This window comes from Bombina bombina, chromosome 1 (genome assembly GCF_027579735.1).
Source record: "Bombina bombina isolate aBomBom1 chromosome 1, aBomBom1.pri, whole genome shotgun sequence".
Classification (NCBI taxonomy): Eukaryota; Metazoa; Chordata; class Amphibia; order Anura; family Bombinatoridae; genus Bombina; species Bombina bombina.
Window position 1 is genome coordinate 542,783,912 of NC_069499.1, and position 23,530 is coordinate 542,807,441.

At 39.0% G+C, this 23,530-nt stretch overlaps 1 protein-coding gene across 3 annotated transcripts in view; it reads left to right on the forward strand.

Moving 5' to 3' along the window:
• The window catches only part of RAPH1 (Ras association (RalGDS/AF-6) and pleckstrin homology domains 1), a 389,631-nt gene that overhangs the window by 174,717 nt on the left and 191,384 nt on the right, over positions 1–23,530 (forward strand). The gene's annotated exons all lie outside the window — the stretch shown is intronic.

The following is a 23,530-nucleotide window of genomic DNA, read 5'->3' on the forward strand; positions in this document are numbered from 1 at the left end:
GGGAGGAGCTATATAGCAGCTTTGCTGTGGGTGGACTCTTGCAGCTTCCTGTTGGGAAGGAGAATATATTCCATAAGTAATGGATGATCCGTGGACTGGATACACTACAAGAGAAATAAATTTATCAGGTAAGCATAAATTATGTTTTTTTTTATTTTGGGGGGGCTTTTTTATTTTGATAGGACTATTAGATTAGGTATAATTCTTTTTTATTTTTGATAATGTGATTTTTTTATTTTTCATAATTTAGTGTTTTGTTTTTTTTTGTAACTTAGTGGGGGGGTTTTCCTGTAATTTAGTAATTTGTAATAAGGTTTAATAGTATATTTAAATAATTTGAGTAGGGTTAGGGTTTTTAATATGTAATTTAGCTAATTTAATTGGTAGTTTAATTTAATTGTAGTATAATAATTAGGGTAGGTTAATTAATATTTTAAAATAGTTTATTTTAATTATACAGGTACGTTTAAATTTATTTGAAGATAGGGATGTTGTAATTTTAATTTAAAGTTAGCGGGTTGTTAGGTTTAGGGGTTAATAGCTTAGTTTAGTTTATGGTGATGTGGGGTCTGATGGTTTAGGGGTTAATAGGTTTAGTTAGTAGTGTGGATGTGGGAGGCCAGAAGTTTAGGGGTTAATACATTTATTTAGTGGCGGCGGTGTCGGGGAGCGACGGCATAGGGGTTAATACATTTTATTTAGGTTGCGGTGATGTCTGGGGCGGCAGATTAGGGGTGTTTAGACTCTGGGTTTATGTTAGGGGTTAAAGTAACTTGTTTTCTACCATATAAATCAATGGGATATTTGGCAGCATCGAATATAAGCTTTCACTGCTTTCAGACTCGCATTGATTTCTATGGCATCCGCGGCCTCCAGGGTGGCGGATTGAAAACCAGGTACGCTGGGCCGGAATAGCCTTGAGTTTACCTGTTAAAAGTTTGATAACTGGGAAAAAATGTCAGATAGAGCCGAATGTGTATTCGGAACATCTGTAATGACATAAGCATCGATCTGCGTCGGATTGAGCACGGCGGATCTTATTTTGCGTCACAAATTTCAACTTTTGTCGGCTGTAGGCTTTGATAACTAGGTCAGATCAAGGTCGCAACAATTACGCTGCGGAATTCCGGCGTTATACAGTATGTTAGCAATGCATCATCCTTCTCACCTGGCAATATCCTCAACTTCATCTATATTTTGTTCTCCATGTTTCTAAGGAAGGTATTTCAATGGCAGATATATATATATATACACACACACACACACACACACACACACACCAACAGCTGTGAGCAATCTACTCCCCCCTCATCTTTGCTTTTGTGCCAAAGTGAATTCTTTAGAGGTCCACAACCTTGTGAATTGGCTGCAAAATATACAAAACTGAGACGTGTTCCCTTTTATAGCAATAACCAGTTATTTTAAATATGCAGCAATGTGGGCAGCTGACACCAGCTCAGGATCATTTAATGTGATTACTGCAATTTTGGCTTGTTAAATCGCCAGATACAAACTCAGTAACAACTTTCTTTCTTATTACTGCCATTTCCATAGGAAGTTTTTCTGTAACTGAAATAACTCATATCCCATCAGTAAAAAATGTGAATCTTCTGTAACTTTTAATAAAGAAAAAAAAAAGACCATTTATTCTTGTTGATGCTGTTTTGCTGCTCAGCTTATGCTGCCTGCCAGCATATTCTGAGTTAATCCATAATGCGTCCACTGAGAGTGGGACCTGGCGGTTACTATAACAACAGACAATAGAGCGTGGTCTTTTTTTGGTTCCACGTTCTGCAGAAATTGTGATTGCAGCATGATGTCTTTTTAAAGGCTGTGAAGATGGAGAGGAGGCTTTAGATTGGTCTGATATTTCTACCTCATATTTACATGAATATCTTTTTCAAAACAAGCTGAAAACTGAGCATATCTTTGTGTCCAAGGTTACTTACACCTTATAGCACACTCTAAGAAAGATGAGAATTTGTGTCATACTGAAATGTTTTTTCTCTTTTTTTTTTTTTTGTGTGGATAATTTTAAATATAAAAAGATCTTTGCATTTTTTAATTTACTCTAGTCAGGCCATTTTTATTTTTTTTATTATTATTTTAATAATTTGTCTTACATTCCTTTGAATAAAAACAATGTAAGTAAGCACTAATATTCATGGTCGAGTGAGACTTGTATGTTTGCTATATTGCCTAGCATACCTTTTAATTATTTTACGGCAAGTTCATTGCTTTTTCTACAGCTGAGGATTGTGGGTAATGATATCTGTGCATCATATTGGTCTCTTGCGTATGTTGGACATGATTGAAGCTTTTTTTTTATTATTATTGATTGTTTATATGCTGAAAGTAGCGAATTGCATGAAACAAAAGAGCTCTACAGATTTCTTTTCTTTTTTTTTTTATATATCAGGGACTTAGACAGAAATGTTTTTATATAAAATGCCAAAGGTATAGTTTTAGTAGCATAGATCCGGGATGACACATGCGGCCCAATAATGTAATATTTTTTGGGGGAAACCAGGTAAAAAGTGGAACTTAAAATGTGTGCTATGGGAACTTCTGGTGGGCGGGTGAACAAGGTGGCCACAACTCAAAAGAGCACAATAGACAGGGGGCACCCTGCAACCTTATCTATTAATAAATTAGCCCTGTGCCATTGAACATTTTTAGGAAATATATTATTTGTGTTATAATAAGCGTAAAATACTGATCTGTGACCCATGCGTTATGAAGTTTGCCACCAATGGCATTGATTACTAGCTCTGTTCGGCTTACAATTAAAGGAACATAAAACCCCAAGCATATAATATTAAAAAAAACTTCCCATTTAACTTCTGTTATCATTTTTGCTTTATTCTCATAGTTTCCTTTGTTAAAGGAGCCGCAGTGCACTACTGGGATTGAGCCAGGAACAATAGGCATAAATGTGCAGCCACCAATCAGCACCTATCTCCCAGTAATGCATTGCTGAACATGAGTCTACCTAGGTATGTTTTTCAACAAAGGGTATTAATAGAAAGAAGCAAATTAAATAGAAGTAAATTAGAAAATTGTTTAAAATTGCATGATCTATCTGAATTATGAAAGTTTGTGACTTTACTGTGCCCTTAATGCTGCATGTTTTAGTAGTTTTTTAAAGTTACATCTTCCTCTAAACTATATCTTGGGAGGTTATAAATGGAAACAAATGCTCTGCATAACGCATTTTCTTCCCACACTTATTCATTGGGTCTCACTCTGGCTTTTAAAACTAATATTAATGGTATAGATTATTAAAAATAAACAAAGATTTGAGTGGGAGAAGATGGCAGGAAGTTGAGGCCCCTTTTTGTAGCCCTCATCTATTAATGTGCTAACTTGATTAAATCCACTTCCTTGGGATAAAAATATATCATTTCCTTTCCCATCATAACCACACATACCATGATTAGATGCCCCAGAAATGTCTTGATTATCTTCCATAGGGGGAAAAAAAGTCTCATTTTGTTTACATGGACATTGTCATACCTCCTAACATTTCAAAATTCAAAAGAGGGGAGAAAAAACTTTGAAATGAAAATGATAATGCACTTCAACTTGCTAAATTCTGGACTAAATGTGGGCTCTGGTTTCTTAACCCATTATCAAAATTTTTTGTAATGTACTTTCATATACTGTAGTCAATTACATTGTATATTCCACACACTCTATGCATAGGTACGCAGGTAAGCCTATATCCACAATTTTGTCATTATTATTTGTCTCCTTTTTTGACTATCTTATATTCCCCTGTATACCTAATTTCACATATTTATACATATTGATTCTATGTTGATATTTAACTTTCAGTAAATGCTTTGTGTATAACCATATATTTCCCCTGTCTGTTATCCTTTACTGACACTGTCTGCCTCTGTCTCATGATTTTTACGACACCCCCTCCTCCCTCTGCATTCAGACCTCTGTAACACTTTCTGTCTTTTTAGCCATCATATGTTTTAAGATATAATCTGTAAATTCCATCCAATTGGTCAGTATTGCTTCGGACTTGAAAAAGGAATACATTCTTCTGAAAGCTTGTCATCTTATAAATGTATAGTTAGTCATCTTATAAATGTATAGTTAGTCATCTTATAAATGTATAGTTAGTCCAATAAAAAAGTACCATTGCTCAATGCAATACTCTTTTTATTTTGATATCTATATCTCTGGGCTAACACAGCTACTCCAATCAACGTGCGTGTGTGTATGTGTGTGTGTATGTATATATATATATATATATATATATATATATATATATATTTCTTTCATGTAATTGGCAAGAGTCCATGAGCTAGTGACGTATGGGATATACAATCCTACCAGGAGGGGCAAAGTTTCCCAAACCTCAAAATGTCTATAAATACACCCCTCACCACACCCACAATTCAGTTTTACAAACTTTGCCTCCTATGGAGGTGGTGAAGTAAGTTTGTGCTAGATTTCTACGTTGATATGCGCTTCTCAGCATGTTGAAGCCCGGTTCCTCTCAGAGTACAGTGAATGTCAGAGGGATGTGAAGGGAGTATCACCTATTGAATACAATGGTCTTCCTAACGGGGATCTATTTCATAGTTTCTCTGTTATCGGTCGTAGAGATTAATCTCCTACCTCCCTTTTCAGATCGACGATATACTCTTATATACCATTACCTCTACTGATTCTCGTTTCAGTACTGGTTTGGCTATCTGCTATATGTGGATGGGTGTCTTTTGGTAAGTATGTTTCATTTATTTAAGACACTCTCAGCTATGATTTGGCACTTTATATATAAAGTTCTAAATATATGTTTGTACTTATATTTGCCATGATTCAGGTTTATCAGTATATTTCCTTTTTGCAGACTGTCAGTTTCATATCTGGGAAATGCTTTAAAATAAAAATAAAAAAATAAAAAAATTCTTACCTGAGGTTTTCAAATTGACTCTTTCTTAATTGCGGGCTGTATTAGGCTCACGAGTGTGCAAAATGCTATAATTTATTGCGTTATTCTTGGCGCAAGACTTTTTTGGGGCGAAAAATTATGTTTGTTCATGCAAATTCGTCATTTCCGGCGTCTTAGTTGGTGCTGAGTCTTTTCACAAGGTTGCGTCATCTTTGACGCTCAAATTTAGTTCCGGACGTTTTTGGCGCCAAAAGATGTTTTTCAGTCTGTGGTGCGTCATGTCAGAGGCTTATTCTGTTTGCATTTTTTCCCATTCCTGATACTGTCATATAAGGAAATTGATAATTTTGCTTTATATGTTGTTTTTTCTTTTACATACTGCAAGATGTCTCAATCTGATCCTGTCTCAGAATCTACTACTGGAATCCTGCTGCCTGATATCGGTTCTACCAAAGCTAAGTGCATTTTTTGTAAACTTGTGGTAACTGTTCCTTCAGCTGTGGTTTGTAATAGTTGTCATGATAAACTTTTACATGCAGAGAATGTTTCCATCAGTAGTAGTTCATTACATGTTGCTGGTCCATCAACATCTAATGCTCAGGATATTCCTGTAAATTTAAGAGCATTTATTTCTGATTCCATTCAGAAGGCTTTGTCTGCCATTCCGCCTTCTAATAAACGTAAAAGGTCTTTTAAAACTTCTCATAGAGTTGATGAATTTTCTAATGACCGACAACATACTGATTTATCTATGTCTGATGAGGATCTGTCTGATTCAGAGGATCCTGCCTCAGATATTGACACTGACAAATCCTCTTATTTTTTTAAAATGGAGTATATTGGTTCTTTATTGAAAGAAGTGTTGACTCCATTAGGTATGGAGGAGACTAGTCCTTTTGATACTAAAACTAGTAAACGTTTTAATTCGGTTTATAAACCTCATGTAGTTATTCCAGAGGTTTTTCCAGTTCCTGATGCTATTTCAGATATGATTTCTAAGGAATGGAATAGACTGGGTACTTCTTTTACTCCTTCTTCAAGGTTTAAAACATTGTATCCTTTGCCTACTGATAGATTGGAGTTTTGGGAAAAGATCCCCAAAGTTGATGGGGCCATCTCTACTCTTGCTATTCCTACGGAAGATAGTACTTCTTTTAAGGATCCTTTAGATAGGAAGCTTGAATCTTATCTAAGGAAAGCTTATTTATGTTCAGGCCATCTTCTTAGGCCTGCTATTTCTTTGGCTGATGTTGCAGCTGCTTCAACTTTTTGGTTGGAGACTTTAGCGCAACAAGTATCAGATCATAATGTGTATAGCATTGTTAAATTAATTCAACATGCTAATAATTTCATTTGTGATGCCATTTTTATATCATCAGAATTGATGTTAGATATATGTCTTTAGCTATTTTAGCTAGAAGAGCTTTATGACTTAAATCTTGGAATGCTGATATGACTTCTAAATCGACATTGCTATCTCTTTCTTTCTAATGTAATAAATTATTTGGTTCTCAGTTGGATTCTATAATTTCAACTGTCACTGGGGGGAAGGGAGCTTTTTTGCCTCAAGATAAAAAATGTAAGGGCAAATTTAAAGCTTCTAACCGTTTTCGTTCCTTTCGACAGAATAAGGAACAGAAACCTAGTCCTTCCCCTAAGGAATCTCCAATTGGAAGCCTTCCTCAATCTGGAATAAATCCAAGCCGTTTAAGAGATCTAAACCAGCCCCCAAGTCCGTATGAAGGTGCGGCCCTCATTCCAGCTCAGCTGGTAGGGGGCAGATCAAAATTTTTCAAGGATGTTTGGATAAATTCAGTCCAAAATCATTGGATTCAGAACAGTTATCTGGGGTAATCATGCCAGTTCCTTTTCAGGAACATGGTCTGGGGTTTTATTCAAATCTGTTCATTGTCCCAAAGAAAGAAAATTAATTCAGATCAGTTCTGGATCTAAAAGTCTTGAATCGTTAAATAAGAGTACCAACATTCAAAATGGTGACTATAAGGACTATTCTGCCTTTTGTTCAGCAAGGGCATTATATGTCCACAATAGACTTACAGGATGCATATCTTCATATTCCGATTCATCCAGATCACCATCAGTTCCTGAGATTCTCTTTTCTAGACAAGCATTACCAATTTGTTGCTCTTCCTTTTGACCTAGCGACAGCTCCAAGGATCTTTTCAAAGGTTCTCGGTGCCCTACTTTCTGTAATCAGAGAGCGAGGTATTGCGGTGTTTCCTTATTTGGACGATATCTTGGTACTTGCTCAGTCTTTAAGTTCTGCAGAATCTCACACAAATCAACTAGTGTTGTTTCTTCAAAGACATGGTTGGATGATCAATTTACCATAAAGTTCTTTGATTCCTCAGACAAGGGTAACCTTTTTATGTTTCCAAATAGATTCAGTGCCCATGACTTTGTCTCTAACAGACAAGAGACGTCTGAAATTGGTTGCAGCCTGTCGGAACCTTCAGTCTCAATCATTCCCTTCACTAGCTATGTGCATGGAGGTTTTAGGTCTCATGACTGCAGCATCGGACGCGATCCTCTTTGCTCATTTTCACACGATACCTCTTCAGCTTTGTATGCTGAACCAGTGGTGCAGGGATTATACAAGGATATCACAATTAAAATCCTTAGATCCCAATGTTCGACTATCTGACTTGGTGGTTAGATCACCATTGTATAGTTCAAGGGGCCTCTTTTGTTCATCCAACCTGGACTGTGATCACAACAGATGCGAGTCTTTCAGGCTGGGGAGCTGTCTGGGGATCTCTGACAGCACAAGGGTTTTGGAAATCTCAAGAGGCGAGATTACCAATCAATATTTTGGAACTCCCTGTGCGATTCTCAGAGCTCTCCAGTTTTGGCCTCTATTGAAGAGAGAGACGTTTATTTGTTTTCAGACAGACAATGTCACAACTGTGGCGTATGTCAATCATCGGGGTGGGATGAAAGAAGTATCCCGGATACTTGTTTGGGCAGAATCCAGCTCCTGTCTAATTTCTGCAGTCCATATCCCAGGTATAGACAATTAGGAAGCGGATTATCTCAGTCGTCAAGCTTTACATCTGGGAGAGTGGTCTCTTCACCCAGATGTGTTTTTTCAAATTGTTCAGATGTGGGGGCTTCCAGAAATAGATCTGATGGCATCTCATCTAAACAAGAAACTTCCCAGGTACCTGTCCAGGTCCAGGAATCCTTAGGCGGAAGCAGTGGATGCATTGACACTTCCTTGGAGTTATCAACCTGCCTATATTTTTCCGCCTCTAGTTCTTCTTCCAAGAGTGATTTCCAAGATCATCATGGAGCAATCATTTGTACTGCTGATGGCTCCAGCATGGGCTCACAGGTTTTGGTATGTGGATCTTGTTCGGATGGCCAATTGCCAACCATGGCTACTTCCACTAAGGCCAGACCTTCTATCTCAAGGTCCGTTTTTTCCATCTGGATCTCAAATCATTAAATTTGAAGGTATGGAAATTGAACGCTTAGTGCTTAGTCATAGAATTTTCTCTGACTCAGTGATTAATACTATGTTGCAGGCTCGTAAATCTGTTTCTAGAAAGATTTATTATCGAGTTTTGAAGACTTACATTTCATGGTATTCTTCTCATAAATTCTCTTGGCATTCTTTTAGAATTCCTAGAATTTTACAGTTTCTTCAGGATGGTTTGGATAAGGGTTTGTCTGCGAGTTCCTTGAAAGGACAAATCTCTGCTCTTTCTGTTTTATTCCACAGACAAATTGCTAAACTCCCTGTTGTTCATTGTTTTTTACAGGCTTTGGTTCGTATCAAGCCTGTCATTAAATCAATCTCTCCTCCTTGGAGTCTTAATTTGGTTTTGAAGGCTTTATAGGCTCCTCCGTTTGAGCCTATGCATTCTTTGGACATTAAATTGCTTTCTTGGAAAGTGTTGTTTCTTTTGGCCATCTCTTCTGCTAGAAGAGTTTTTGAATTATCTGCTCTTTCTTGTGAGTCTCCTTTTCTGATTTTTCATCAGGATAAGGCAGTTTTGCGGACTTCATTTAAATTCTTACCTAAAGTTGTGAATGCCAACAACATTAGTAGGGAAATTGCTGTCCCTTCTTTGTGTCCCCATCCTAAGAATTCTTTGGAAAGATCTTTACATTCTTTGGATGTGGTGAGAGCTTTGAAATATTATGTTGAAGCTACTAAAGATTTCAGGAAGATTTCTAGTCTATTATCTTTTCTGGTTCTAGGAAAGGTCAGAAGGCTTCTGCCATTTCTTTGGCATCTTGGTTAAAGCTTTTGATTCATCACGCTTATTTGGAGTCGGGTAAATTCTCGCCTCAGAGGATTACAGCTCATTCTACTAGGTCAGTTTCCACTTCCTGGGCTTTTAAGAATGAAGCTTCAGTTGATCAGATTTGCAAAGCAGCAACTTGGTCTTCTTTGCATACATTTACTAAGTTCTACCATTTTGATGTTTTTTCTTCTTCAGAAGCAGTTTTTGGTAGAAAAGTTCTTCAGGCAGCTGTTTCAGTTTGATTCTTCTGCTTATAATTTTAGTTTTTTTCTTTTCCATTATAAGATTAAAACTTATGATTTGGGTTGTGGATTAATTTTTTCAGCGGAATTGGCTGTCTTTATTTTTTATTCCCTCCCTCTCTAGTGACTCTTACGTGGAGTTCCACATCTTGGGTATTGCTATCCCATACGTCACTAGCTCATGGACTCTTGCCAATTACATGAAAGAAAATATAATTTATATAAGAATTTACCTGATAAATTCATTTCTTTCATATTGGCAAGAGTCCATGAGGCCCACCCTTTTTATGGTGGTTCTGCTTTTTTTGTATAAAGCACAATTGTTCCAATTCCTCTGTTTATGCTTTTGCTCCTTTCTTTATCACCCCACTTCTTGGATATTCGTTTAACTGAATTGTGGTTGTGGTGGTGGAGGGTGTATTTATAGGCATTTTGAGGTTTGGGAAACTTTGCCCCTCCTGGTAGGATTGTATATCCCATACGTCACTAGCTCATGGACTCTTGCCAATTACATGAAAGAAAATATAATTTATATAAGAATTTACCTGATAAATTAATTTCTTTCATATTGGCAAGAGTCCATGAGGCCCACCCTTTTTATGGTGGTTCTGCTTTTTTTGTATAAAGCACAATTATTCCAATTCCTATGTTTATGCTTTTGCTCCTTTCTTTATCACCCCACTTCTTGGATATTTGTTAAACTGAATTGTGGTGGTGGAGGGTGTATTTATAGGCATTTTGAGGTTTGGGAAACTTTGCCCCTCCTGGTAGGATTGTATATCCCATACATCACTAGCTCATGGACTCTTGCCAATATAAAAGAAATGAATTTATCAGGTAAGTTCTTACATAAATTATGTTATACTGGTGTGTGTGTATAAAATTGCAGTTGGTGCTGCTACTTGAAAAACTGCATTTTTTAAGTAACATGTATGAGATTGCTGTGCCTAATGGAAATCTTGCTTGTTAAAAATAGTCCCCATGTCTGCCATTTGTGTCTTTGGTTCACTGCATTGATATCAACAAGTTTTGTTTGTTCTTATAACAATGTGTCCTCTGTCTAAGTCACTCAGCTGTCGGGTCAATGCTTTATTAATATCAGATACCTTGGAAGACAAAGCACTGTGAAATTTCAGACACTTGCACTGGTAATAATCTTTGTTCTTTTTTTAATGTCCGTTTCCTCAGGTGTTAGTTTGACAGAAGAGTTGACTTTTCTCATAAAAGTTGTATTAAAATGTACTTGCTTTCTCTTCTAGCTTATAAATGAAGTTCTCTGGGATTTTCCATGTATTGATGCCAGAACATTGTCACAATAAATGTCAGTCTATCAAGGAGTCATTTATTTTTTAAGCATATTGCACAAGTGGAAAGACAACATTTCTCTTACAGAGGGATTAGCGACAATGAATCCTCCTGGTTTCTAAGAGGTTAAAACCGTTTTAAAATACATGCTTACATAAACTGTGTATAAGTTGTTCAAACTAGATGATTTAACTTATTCTACCCTTTAGGTGCCACAATAAATATGTGATTTACTTACAAATATCTTTTTTAGAACTGCTGAAAATTTGAAATGGTGAGTGGGTTGTATAATTAAAATAAAAAGGGGAGAAAAAGCATAACACCATTACATTGTGACATAGCATTGTAGTAATAATAATAGTTAGGATAACCTTAAAAAATGAATGATCATACCAGGTCCTAAAATTTCACTTTATGCTCAAACCAATACGCGTGTAGTCAGGGGTTGGGATACCATTGGTGCAGCACGTGCGGTGGCACCAGGGCCTAAGTGCTGGCGGTAGCTCATAGCAGCCATTGGTGGTTGCAGAATGTGTGCAATCCTAATGCAGGAGAGCCTTTGATCTATCTACGTAGAAAGGCGATAAGGCTGCACATCAGAGGTTCAAAATAAAACAAAAATACTTCATTGTATCAGCGGTGCTGTGGAAATTGTTGTATTTCCTATAGTTCAGGGGGAAGGCAATACCCACACACACACACACACACACACACACACACACACACACACACACACACACACACACACACACACACACACACACACACACATACACACACACACACACACACACACACACACACATACACACACACACACACACACATACACACACACACACACACACACACACACATACACACACACACACACACACACACACACACACACACACACACACACACACATCACTATAAAGAAAAGAAAAAAAAAGCTGAAAAGAAGCTGAATTTATTGTGCTGGGCCAAATTGGGTGTTACAGGTTAAAAAGCAAATACACACATGGAGCATATCAGCTGTCTGGCACATTTTGCGCCCCCTGGTGGCGCTTGCTCATAGACTTATAGACTAGTCTACTAGTAAGCGCCACCAGGGTGCGGGAAACGCATCAGACAGCGGATATGCCATATGTGTATGTGCTTTTTTTAACCGGATTCAATAAAGTATTTTTGTTTTATTTTGAACCTTTGATGTGCAGCCTTATTTCCTTTCCTTTCTATGTGTACTCATTTAGCAGAGTGGTTTGCTGCTTTTTTGGGGCTAGCACCCTGCCGAATACACGGACTGTTCTACTATAGGATGTGACGTCATCTTGTTTGCCCAGCGTCTGAGACGGAACCGCAGGCTTGAGCGGCTTTCTCCTACCTTTTATCTGTCTGTCTGTCTGTCTATCTATTTATCTACCCTCAGAACTACTATACAGAGCAGCATGTATATTATTACTATTGCTACTGATTAACCTTTTGTGAGCCCAAAACATTTTTTTCACCAGGGTCCTTTGTTGAGTCGGTCAGCTACTGCATGTAGTCTACTTAGTTTATGCAGCACTGACTGTTCTAATTCTGTATTTAATTCTTAAAGTTGCTGGGTGTAGGATAGAAAGCAAGTACATTGAATTAAAGTGATTGTAAATCCTAGCGTTTATGAAATGCTAGGATTTACCATTGGAACAAATATAGGGGACTTTCATTCATGAAGTATAAAATACGTCATGCTGAAAGCTCCTTAATTGATACAGGTGAGTTTAATTACAAATTACAGGAGCATCACAAACTTGGAATGCAATTATTTCTTACAATTTTTAGTAGGTGCCAATAATTTGTCCAGTCCATTTTTGGAGTTTGTCGTGGAATGTGTCAGATTTGGCTTTTTTTCCTCCACTTTTTTTTGTGTCATACCAATACAAACAAAAGGAATAAACATAAGAATGCCTAAACATTTCAAATTGCAATGATTTTCTGGGTGAAGTGTTGCATTATCCGACTTAAATGCAGGTTTGCCAATATTTTTGGCCATGACTGTGAGTGTGTGTATGTGTACATATCTCCCAACATTTCAAAAGAGGGACCCCCCCGTGGAAAAAATTTGAAATGTGGTGGGCAGGGGCGGGGCTTAAAAAAAATCATAAGACCAAAGTAATATAAATAAAATTCTAAATAAAGTCATATCTTTTAATACTCTTTCAAACACAAGCTCAAACCACTGGTATAGCTATGTGAGCTATGTATTTAATTAACCTTTGCAGAGACATTGCTAAATATTTTTATCTTAATTGGACATTTAAGAACAGATTCTTTAAAACTGCTCTCTGCATTCCTCATTAATATTCTAGATTCTGGCCTTTAAAGTTTGCAAAAATGCACAGTAACACACTACATAGCATACACTTACACATGCAGATACACACACACACTACATAGCATACACTTACACATGCAGATACACACACACACACACTACATAGCATACACTTACACATGCAGATACACACACACACTACATAGCATACACTTACACATGCAGATACAAACACACACACACTACATAGCATACACTTACACATGCAGATACACACACAAACACACTACATAGCATACACTTACACATGCAGATACACACACACTACATAGCATACACTTACACATGCAGATACACACACACACACACACTACATAGCATACACTTATACATGCAGATACACACACACTACATAGCATACACTTACCCATGCAGATACACACACACACTACATAGCATACACTTATACATGCAGATACGCACACACACTACATAGCATACACATGTAGATACGCACACACACTACATAGCATACACTTATACATGCAGATACGCACACACACTACATAGCATACACATGTAGATACGCACACACACTACTTAGCATACACTTATACATGCAGATACGCACACACACTACATAGCATACACTTATACATGTAGATACGCACACACACTACATAGCATACACTTATACATGCAGATACGCACACACACTACATAGCATACACTTATACATGCAGATACGCACACACACTACATAGCATACACTTATACATGCAGATACACACACACACTACATAGCATACACATGTAGATACGCACACACACTACTTAGCATACACTTATACATGTAGATACGCACACACACTACTTAGCATACACTTATACATGTAGATACGCACACACACTACATAGCATACACTTATACATGCAGATACGCACACACTACATAGCATACACTTATACATGCAGATACGCACACACACTACATAGCATACACATGTAGATACGCACACACACTACATAGCATACACTTATACATGTAGATACGCACACACTACATAGCATACACTTATACATGCAGAAAATTTGCTAAAAGAAGAAAAATGGAAAATTGTTTACAATTGCATGCTCAATCCGAATCATGAAAGTATAATCTGGACTTTACTGTCCTTTTCACTAATTTGCAGAGTAATGAGTTTTTCTTTGGTTGAAATCCTAACTGCAGCATAGCCATAATTTTTACCAGTACTGGTCAACGTTAGATCCAATAATCATCGACAATCAATTTATGGATAACATTTATTTGTTAAAGGGACATAACATTGGTCCAAAGCAGCAATGCACTACTAGAACCTAGATTCTCACATCAGGTAAGCCAATGGCAAGATGCATATGTGCATAGCCACTGATCAGCTAGCTCTCAGTAGTACATTGCTGCTCATTAGGGTACTTAGATGTGATTTTTAACAAAGGATACCAAATAAACAAAGCACATTTGATAACTTAATAGAAGTAAATTAGAAACTCTCTTAAGATTGCATAGTCTGGCTGTACAATGAAAGTTTAATTTAGACTCACATGTAGCTTTAATTATTTGTGGTATGATACTTTGATGTAACGCTGATGGTAAAGGGGTGGGGGCAGAGTTTTATTAAGTTGCTTGATGGGAATATCTAGAACAGTCATTTCTTGTTATGCTTTATTTATAGCAGATATGCATTCCTAAATATTTTACCCAGCTTTATAGGCGGTCACTCACCCCCCCCCCCCCCCCCCAAAAAAAAACAAAAACTTTCTTTAGGTAGTTTTTCTGATCGGCCCAACACCCACAGAATGGAAGCCACAAAAAGCATTAACCTAAGAATTTATTGTCATTCGTCTGCAAAATGGCATCTGAAAAAATCAATTTAGCACGGACACAAGGCTAATGGTTTGTAAAGAGCAGGCATTTAGGCAATACCGTGTGTCCCTAATAGCCAGTACCCAATTCCCCTGTCTCCTGCTTCCTTTAGTGCTTGCAGTAAGGAGAGAGCTTGACTTAACTCTTTGTGTGCACAAGTTACTGTTGGGTAAAGAGGGATTTGGGGGTACCTTAGGCATCAGTGAAGATGTGTTGCTATAATTCATTGTTTTGTTGTCTGAGAAAGAAACCTAAGGGACTATGGACTCATTATTTTAAACAGATTGTTTACTGTGTTCTCACAGGACCTATTTAATGGGCACACCATTTTTTCATGTAATTTAGGTCTGACAATTATGAATGGTCTAATTCTTAGAACTTGAAATGCACCCTGCTCACTTCTCAAGGCTAACTCTGCTACTGTGGCCCTAATAGGCTTTAAATGATAAAAACTGCAAAAACATGCATTTTGTTCTAACATAATGACTGTGGCTAGCCTTCTCATTTGCAAACTCAAACCTGGATTGAGTTTGGCTATTCAAAAGCAATTGCAGCAAACAAGGTATTAATTTGTTTTAAAAATGTACTGTATAGGGTTGGCTGATATGTTATTCTATAGCAACACAAAATAAATATCTTGCAAGGACAAGATTTTTACTGTCCCTTTTTTATGCGCTGAACAGAGCCATGAACCTGGTTTGTAGTTAAAGTGCATAATAAAAAGACAATGATTTAACACCTACTCTGAATTTCAAATAAGCAGTATTTTTTTTTCCTGACAAATTTATTTATTCTCTCTTTTTGCGGCCCCTTTTATCATGTGACAGACATCAGCCAATCACAGATTAGTATACGTATACCCTGTGAGCTTTTGCACATGCTCAGTAGGATCTTGTTCCCCAGAAAGTGTGTATATAAAATACTGCACAAAATTTGATAATGGAACTAAACTGGAAAGTGTCTTAAAATGGCATGCTCTTTCTGAATCATAAAATATTTTGACTTGAGTGTCCCTTTAAGTATTGACATATACATGACATATAAGGTTCAGGAGGCCATTCATCTAGTCTGTATTGCAACGCATGGCATGAGATAGTGCTGCCATCTAGTGCTCTTGCAAATGTATAACATTCTTGCAGAACTGCTGCCATATAGTGCTCCAGACACGTGAACACTCTTGAGCTTACGTCTGCTTTTCTTCATAAATGGAAAGAGTCCACAGCTGCATTCATTACTTTTGGGAATTCAGAACCTGGCCACAAGGAGGAGGCAAAGACACCCCAGCCAGGCTTAAATACCCCTCCCACTCCCCTCATCCCCCAGTCATTCTTTGCCTTTCGTCCCAGGAGGTTGTCAGAGAAGTGTCAGAGGTTTTCGATAGTCTCTTATGGAGGGTAGTACTCTTCGGCATGGGACTGGAGTTTTAAGTAGTCCTGTTAGCCTCTCAGTGAGAGCATGGGTGAAAGTTAGAGTCCGGAGATGCAGGATGAGTCTTTCTGCGAAAGACTCCCGACTCATATTAACAGCTCCACAAGCAATCAGCGTTGACGAGTTTCGCTGCCTGCTTTTTTCTCAAGTCCATGGCAGAAGCGACGCTACTATCTGTCACACTTGAAGGGACATGTTCCTGTTCCACGGCGTAGATTCCGGTAAGATCGTTTCATTTTACTTTTATCATGGATGTATTGCAATTACAGCTGTTTATCCGAGAGGGGCTACAACCTTTTCGGGGATAACTTTAACATAGGGTCTCAGCGAGGCTCCTTTCTTTCATGTAATTAGCAAGAGTCCATGAGCTAGTGACGTATGGGATATACATTCCTACCAGGAGGGGCAAAGTTTCCCAAACCTCAAAATGCCTATAAATACACCCCTCACCACACCCACAATTCAGTTTTACAAACTTTGCCTCCGATGGAGGTGGTGAAGTAAGTTTGTGCTAGATTCTACGTTGATATGCGCTCCGCAGCAAGTTGGAGCCCGGTTTTCCTCTCAGCGTGCAGTGAATGTCAGAGGGATGTGAGGAGAGTATTGCCTATTTGAATGCAGTGATCTCCTTCTACGGGGTCTATTTCATAGGTTCTCTGTTATCGGTCGTAGAGATTCATCTCTTACCTCCCTTTTCAGATCGACGATATACTCTTATATATACCATTACCTCTGCTGATTCTCGTTTCAGTACTGGTTTGGCTATCTGCTATATGTAGATGAGTGTCCTGGGGTAAGTAAAGTCTTATTTTCTGTGACACTCCAAGCTATGGTTGGGCACTTTGTTTATAAAGTTCTAAATATATGTATTCAAACATTTATTTGCCTTGACTCAGAATGTTCAACTTTCCTTATTTTTCAGACAGTCAGTTTCATATTTGGGATAATGCATTTTAATTTAACATTTTTCTTACCTTAAAATTTGACTTTTTCCCTGTGGGCTGTTAGGCTCGCGGGGGCTGAAAATGCTTCATTTTATTGCGTCATTCTTGGCGCAGACTTTTTTGGCGCAAAAATTCTATTTCCGTTTCCGGCGTCATACGTGTCGCCGGAAGTTGCGTCTTTTTTTGACGTTATTTTGCGCCAAAAATGTCGGCGTTCCGGATGTGGCGTCATTTTTGGCGCCAAAAAGCATTTAGGCGCTAAATAATGTGGGCGTTTTATTTGGCGCGAAAAATTATGGGCGTCGCTTTTGTCTCCACATTATTTCAGTCTCATTTTTTATTGCTTCTGGTTGCTAGAAGCTTGTTCTTTGGCATTTTTTCCCATTCCTGAAACTGTCATTTAAGGAATTTGATCAATTTTGCTTTATATATATGTTGTTTTTTCTCTTACATATTGCAAGATGTCTCACGTTGCATCTGAGTCAGAAGATACTACAGGAAAATCGCTGTCAAGTGCTGAATCTACCAAAGCTAAGTGTATCTGCTGTAAACTTTTGGTAGCTATTCCTCCAGCTGTTGTTTGTATTGATTGTCATGACAAACTTGTTAAAGCAGATAATATTTCCTTTAGTAAAGTACCATTGCCTGTTGCAGTTCCTTCAACATCTAAGGTGCAGAATGTTCCTGATAATATAAGAGATTTTGTTTCTGAATCCATAAAGAAGGCTATGTCTGTTATTTCTCCTTCTAGTAAACGTAAAAAATCTTTTAAAACTTCTCTCCCTACAGATGAATTTTTAAATGAACATCATCATTCTGATTCTGATGATTCCTCTGGTTCAGAGGATTCTGTCTCAGAGGTTGATGCTGATAAATCTTCATATTTATTTAAAATGGAATTTATTCGTTCTTTACTTAAAGAAGTACTAATTGCTTTAGAAATAGAGGATTCTGGTCCTCTTGATACTAATTCTAAACGTTTAGATAAGGTATTTAAAGCTCCTGTGGTTATTCCAGAAGTTTTTCCTGTTCCTAATGCTATTTCTGCAGTAATTTCCAAAGAATGGGATAATTTGGGTAATTCATTTACTCCTTCTAAACGTTTTAAGCAATTATATCCTGTGCCGTCTGACAGATTAGAATTTTGGGACAAGATCCCTAAAGTTGATGGGGCTATTTCTACCCTTGCTAAGTATCATCCTGCCTATATCTTTCCGCCTCTAGTTCTTCTTCCAAGAGTAATCTCCAAGATTCTGAAGGAATGCTCGTTTGTTCTGCTGGTAGCTCCGGCATGGCCTCACAGGTTTTGGTATGCGGATCTTGTCCGGATGGCCTCTTGCCAACCATGGACTCTTCCGTTAAGACCAGACCTTCTGTCACAAGGTCCTTTTTTCCATCAGGATCTGAAATCCTTAAATTTAAAGGTATGGAGATTGAACGCTTGATTCTTGGTCAAAGAGGTTTCTCTGACTCTGTGATTAATACTGTGTTACAGGCTCGTAAATCTGTATCTCGAGAGATATATTATAGAGTCTGGAAGACTTATATTTCTTGGTGTCTTTTTCATCATTTTTCCTGGCATTCTTTTAGAATACCGAGAATTTTACAGTTTCTTCAGGATGGTTTAGATAAGGGTTTGTCCGCAAGTTCTTTGAAAGGACAAATCTCTGCTCTTTCTGTTCTTTTTCACAGAAAGATTGCTATTCTTCCTGATATTCATTGTTTTGTACAAGCTTTGGTTCGTATAAAACCTGTCATTAAGTCAATTTCTCCTCCTTGGAGTTTGAATTTGGTTCTGGGAGCTCTTCAAGCTCCTCCGTTTGAACCTATGCATTCATTGGACATTAAATTACTTTCTTGGAAAGTTTTGTTCCTTTTGGCCATCTCTTCTGCCAGAAGAGTTTCTGAATTATCTGCTCTTTCTTGTGAGTCTCCTTTTCTGATTTTTCATCAGGATAAGGCGGTGTTGCGAACTTCTTTTGAATTTTTACCTAAAGTTGTGAATTCCAACAACATTAGTAGAGAAATTGTGGTTCCTTCATTATGTCCTAATCCTAAGAATTCTAAGGAGAAATAGTTGCATTCTTTGGATGTTGTTAGAGCTTTGAAATATTATGTTGAAGCTACGAAATCTTTTCGTAAGACTTCTAGTCTATTTGTTATCTTTTCCGGTTCTAGAAAAGGCCAGAAAGCTTCTGCCATTTCTTTGGCATCTTGGTTGAAATCTTTAATTCATCTTGCCTATGTTGAGTCGGGTAAAACTCCGCCTCAGAGAATTACAGCTCATTCTACTAGGTCAGTTTCTACTTCCTGGGCGTTTAGGAATGAAGCTTCGGTTGACCAGATCTGCAAAGCAGCAACTTGGTCCTCTTTGCATACTTTTACTAAATTCTACCATTTTGATGTATTTTCTTCTTCTGAAGCAGTTTTTGGTAGAAAAGTACTTCAGGCAGCGGTTTCAGTTTGAATCTTCTGCTTATGTTTTTCGTTAAACTTTATTTTGGGTGTGGATTATTTTCAGCAGGAATTGGCTGTCTTTATTTTATCCCTCCCTCTCTAGTGACTCTTGTGTGGAAAGATCCACTTCTTGGGTAGTCATTATCCCATACGTCACTAGCTCATGGACTCTTGCTAATTACATGAAAGAAAACATAATTTATGTAAGAACTTACCTGATAAATTCATTTCTTTCATATTAGCAAGAGTCCATGAGGCCCGCCCTTTTTTTGTGGTGGTTATGATTTTGTATAAAGCACAATTATTCCAATTCCTTATTTTATATGCTTTCGCACTTTTTTATCACCCCACTTCTTGGCTATTCGTTAAACTGAATTGTGGGTGTGGTGAGGGGTGTATTTATAGGCATTTTGAGGTTTGGGAAACTTTGCCCCTCCTGGTAGGAATGTATATCCCATACGTCACTAGCTCATGGACTCTTGCTAATATGAAAGAAATGAATTTATCAGGTAAGTTCTTACATAAATTATGTTTTTTGTATCTAGTAATCAAGGGTTAATATCTCCTGAGGGGGGTTATTGAACAGGGGGGTTTATAATCTTGTTTGTTATGCGATTCTGTCTGTTACTGTGTAGTGTTGCTTCGGCTCATGGCTATTTTGGAACATAACAGCCTATGTCTAGTGACGCAGCGTTTACGGTCAGGCGCGCTTTTGCATGGACTGCACGGTTTACCTTGTGACTCCATTTCCGCATTTCTGACCGTGTGGCGACGGAGAAATCCTGGTCCGCTGGTGTCTGGTTCTCTGGAGGTGGTGAGTGCCCCAGCCATTGGGGGTGTAAGGTGCCGTTTAGATTTTACTTGTGGGTCTATTTTTTATTTAGTGTCCCAGTTATGAAGGGTTCTGATTTTTTGGAGACGGATGTCTCTGATTCAGACTCTACTTATTGCGAAGTATATGAATTGGCCCGGGTGATACATGCCCATCAGTTATATGCCGTTTTAGAGTGCTTTGTTCCTCAGGATCGGGGAATCGGGTGCCTGTGGATTCTATTTCCCACGAGACGAGTTCCCTTCCATCAACTCTTTCTACACATGCAGGTATCCCAAACGCTACTTATCCTTCTATGGAGTGTGGCCTGTTCCCACCGGAGGTTACAACGCAGTTCCGTATGGCCATATCTTTAGCGCTGGCGCATCTGCACCTCACCTCCCGAGAGTGTGCTTACGATATTGTCTGTGTTCCGTTAACTGGGGCTCATCAGGTGTGGGATCGCCTGGTCCAGTTCAGCCCTCCGGGGGAGCGTTTGCCCCTGAGGCCTCAGAGGGTCAACCTTCCGGGCTGGTGTTTCTTTTGTCCCAACGGAGGTATGTTGCACCGTTTGTTATAGACTGGCGCGCCTTCGTGTTCTACTAAGGCACGTTTTTGGCACTGCTGGATCCCACTCTTAATGGGTCTGGGGATTCTCAGTCTTAATCTTCGACTGGCTTGCATGCATAGACATAAGGGGATGAAGTAATCTTCTTATAGTCTTTGTTTTTTGTGTATCCTGTTCCAGTTCTGAGCTTGGAAGTCTCGGATCCCTGTTGGGCTGGTTCTGCGGGGCTGTCCGTTCTTCCTGGGCAATAACCTACGAGTTGCCTTATATTTTATCTTCATCCGGTGAGGATGATTTTTATTTGGTCTAAAGCTCAGGTTGTGGTGTGATTTTTCCTTCAGGAACTTTCCCAGTTCTCATCCCCTGTGAGGTCTGATTGCTTCAGACGGGGGGTATCTTGTGTTCCCTGGGGGTGTCTTCATTCTAGGACTATTCTGGGTCCAGGGTTCTTGTCTTGGATCCTTCTTGGATGTCTGGAGACATGATCCTGTGGACTGGTTTGGGATGGCCCATTTTTTTTTTAGGGACCCTATGTTGCGACATAGGGACTAGCTCATTGCGCTTGCAAGCATGAAGGCCAGAGTTCACATCTACCTTCGGGTACTGGTTATCAATTTTTAAGTCCTGACTTTTCCTTCGGACGGAGGGGGCTCCTCTTCATGTGGAGTTTTTTTTCTGTTGGGTCAACTGTGGTATCTGGATGATTTTTCATTCGGTCCTTGTTTTGATCATACTATGGATTCATGTCTTGTATGTGCCCTTCCCTTTTGAATTGATAGTTTGTCTTCCTTATGAGCTTGGGTTCCTCGCTCTGGAGGGTCTTTGTCCTGCCCTGTGTGTAGGAGGTTGGATCAGGTGGCTTATCTCTGTAAGGGGCAGCATCTGCTGCTTTGTGGGCTCTGTTCCACCTGTTGGAATTTGATCTCTCTACGTAGAGACTGTCTAAGAGAGCTGTGACAGGTCTTCCTACGGATCTATTGCACTTTTCTCCAGGTGTCAGGGGGTTCTTCTTGGGAGTGCCTTATTTTGGAGCAGCGGGTTGGGTTGGCACCCGAGCTCTGTTGGGTGAGTTTCCCCTTTTTTGCTTTTCAATCCCTGAGGGCTTGTGGTTGGGGTCTTTCCGTCCCCCCTGTCTATCAGATATATCTGTTGCTTGGGCTGGTCCAGTGTTGGAGCAGGATCTGAGATCTGTTGCTTTGCTAAATTCGTCCTCGGAGCATTCGAGGTACGGTAATCTCTTGAGGTTTCTCCATGTTCAGGATTTGTGGGAAGGACTGGCGTCTCTTAGATAGCCTGCAACGTTATCCGCTGGTTAGTGGATACTTAACAATCTGAAGGATCCTATCTTCAGCTGCTTTCTGCTTGCCCTGCAAGTATTTAAGTTTCAGAGTCCTTTTTAGATGACTTCAGCGTGCAGTGTTTTTGCTTCAGGTGTTGTTCGTCAGACCTATCTGAGCTTGCTGCTCAAGGTTTCGTTTCTGAATATTTCGGTATTCTGAGCAACCTTTTTGCGACTTGAGGACCTTCGGCTTCCGTTGCTTTTTAGAGTGCGATTGTACTGTGTTGGGGGAAGATCCTCTGTTTCAGACTCCTGGCCTTATCCCGTAGTTTCTGTTTTTCTGGGGTCTGGGCGTTGCCTCCCCTTGTTTCTATGAGACTGGTGGATCTCTGTTTGTCTGGAGTTCCTTATGCTAGCTTGACAGCTAGCTCAGCATACTAATGCACTGTGGCTACTCTGCACTGTAGCAAACCAAGGGTTGCAAGTCGATCCCTGGCGAGGTCTACTCAGTCTTCCTCCTTTTGAGGTTGATATGATGAGCAGCGCCTTGAGTCCCTTAAGGGGGATTAGCCGTGCTTTACAAGTGCATTCATATTTTCTCCATGTCTTTCCTTCTCTGTGGAAGATTACGGTAGCTTGTTCCCTTTCTTTAGTAAGGGGCGTGTTGTTTGGAGACTGCTGGTTGATGGTGTCTCCTGGAGGCTGTTGATTCAGTCGTGTCTAGTTCCTGCGGTCTCTAGCAAGGCTTGTGGACTATCTGCGGGTCTGTGTCCTTGGGTCTTTTGCTCTTTTTCAAAGTTGTTCTCGGCTTCGGACAAAGGGGTTTTCAGGCCGGGTGCCCTCAGAATGGGCCGCCTCTTGTACCCTCCCGTTTTTGCATTCAGTGTCCTATATAGCTTGGGTATTGTTTTCTCAAAAGTAATTAATGCAGCTGTGGACACTTTCCATTTATGAAGAAAAACATAAATTATGCTTACCTGATAATTTTCTTTTCTTCAGATGGAAACAGTCCACAGCTCCCCGCCCGTGTTTTTATGTGGGGCGGCCGTAATTGTTGTTCTTCTGGCACCTTTTCACCCTAATATTTCTTCTACTGTTCCTTGTT